At 35.3% G+C, this 1,993-nt stretch overlaps 1 non-coding gene across 1 annotated transcript; it reads right to left on the bottom strand.

Moving 5' to 3' along the window:
* Window positions 1-1,682: 1,682 nt before the first annotated feature.
* Window positions 1,683-1,790, bottom strand: LOC130938196 (small nucleolar RNA R71). The gene has a single exon (XR_009069371.1). It is a non-coding gene; the product is annotated as a small nucleolar RNA R71 (small nucleolar RNA).
* Window positions 1,791-1,993: the final 203 nt, after the last annotated feature.

The following is a 1,993-nucleotide window of genomic DNA, read 5'->3' as shown; positions in this document are numbered from 1 at the left end:
TCTTCAAGATGTTCTTGATGATTCACTTGCTCTGATCTTTGAATTCTATTGACTTGAATATTTTGTGTGTCTCATATGCATTTTCAGTTCATTAGTGTCAGTAGTATACAAACTGCTAAGTTTGGTGTCTTGCATGCATTGTTATTTGATTCTTGTTGCATTTTAATTATTAAAAATCCAAAAATATTTTTAATTTGTGTCTTTTCAAGTCAATGATACAAGGAATTGAAGATTTAGAACATACTGCAGAGGAATTATACAGAAAAAGCTGAGCATTCAAAAATGCCCAGTGAAGAAGGCAGACTGGCGTTTAAACGCCAGCCAGGGCACCTGGTTGGGCGTTTAACGCCCAAAGAGGTAGCATTTTGGGCGTTAAACGCCAGAATGTATACCATTCTGGGCGTTTAACGCCAGGATGGTGCTAGGAGGAAGATTTGTTTTCAAATCAAATTTTTTTTCAAGTTTTCAAAGTTTTTCAAAACCAAATCTTTTTCAAATCATATCTTTCAATCAAATGTTTTCAAAATCAATTTCTTTCCTTTTTCAAAGATACTTACTAACAATTAATGATTTGATTGAACATTTTTGCCTTTTCTATTAAGGAAGGTTTTATGTTTGAATCATATCTTTTCTTGTTAGGCAAGTCATTAGTTTTTAAAATCATATCTTTTCAAATTGTTTTCAAATCATATCTTTTCAAATTGTTTTCAAATCATATCTTTTAAAATTGTTTTCAAATCATATCTTTTCAATTACATCTTTTTAAAACCAATCATATCTTCTTAACCACATCTTTTTCAAAATAGTTTTCAATCAAATCTTTTTAATTTCTAATTTCAAAATCTTTTTCAAAAATCACTTGATTTCTTTTTCACTTTGAATTTTCGAAAATTATCAATCAAATTTTCAAAATGTTTTCAAAATCTTTTGATTGAATTTTCGAAAATTCTCTTCCCTCCTTCCCACATCCTTCTATTTATGGAGTACCACTCCTTCTAAATGCACAATTCGAACCTTATCTAATTAAAGTTCGAATTCTCCTTCTCCTTCTTCTTTCTATTTCTCTTTTCCTCTGACATTTCAAGGAATCTCTATACTGTGACATAGAGGATTCCACATTCTCTTTTTCTCTTCTCTTTCTTATGAGCAGAAGCAGAGACAAAGGCATTCTTGTTGAAACTGACCCTGAACCTGAGAGAACCTTGAAGCGAAAGCTAAGAGAGGCCAAAGCACAACTCTCTTTAGAGGACTTGACCGAATTCTTCAAGGAAGAAGACATGGCAGCCGAAAACAACAACAATGCCAACAATGCAAGGAAGGTGCTGGGTGACTTTACTGCACCTACTCCTGATTTCTATGGGAGAAGCATCTCTATCCCTGCCATTGGAGCAAACAACTTTGAGCTAAAGCCTCAATTAGTTTCTCTAATGCAACAGAATTGCAAGTTCCATGGACTTCCAATGGAAGATCCTCATCAGTTTTTAGCTGAATTCTTGCAAATCTGTGACACAGTCAAGACTAATGGGATTGACCCTGAGGTCTACAGACTGATGCTATTCCCTTTTGCTGTAAGAGACAGAGCTAGAATATGGTTGGACTCTCAACCTAAAGAAAGCCTGGACTCTTGGGAAAAGCTAGTCAATGCCTTCTTGGCAAAGTTCTTTCCACCTCAAAAATTGAGTAAGCTTAGAGTGGAAGTCCAAACCTTCAGAAAGAAGGATGGAGAATCCCTCTATGAAGCGTGGGAAAGATACAAACAATTAATCAGAAAATGTCCTTCTGACATGCTTTCTGAATGGAGCATCATAGGCATTTTCTATGATGGTCTCTCTGAACTATCTAAGATGTCCTTGGATAGCTCTGCTGGAGGATCTCTTCATCTGAAGAAGACGCCTGCAGAAGCTCAAGAATTGATTGAAATGGTTGCAAATAACCAATTCATGTACACTTCTGAAAGGAATCCTGTGAACAATGGGACTAATCAGAAGAAAGG

This window comes from Arachis stenosperma, chromosome 6 (assembly GCF_014773155.1).
Source record: "Arachis stenosperma cultivar V10309 chromosome 6, arast.V10309.gnm1.PFL2, whole genome shotgun sequence".
Classification (NCBI taxonomy): Eukaryota; Viridiplantae; Streptophyta; class Magnoliopsida; order Fabales; family Fabaceae; genus Arachis; species Arachis stenosperma.
Note: the sequence above shows the minus strand (reverse complement) of the source record. Positions and strands in the feature narration are given on the sequence as shown.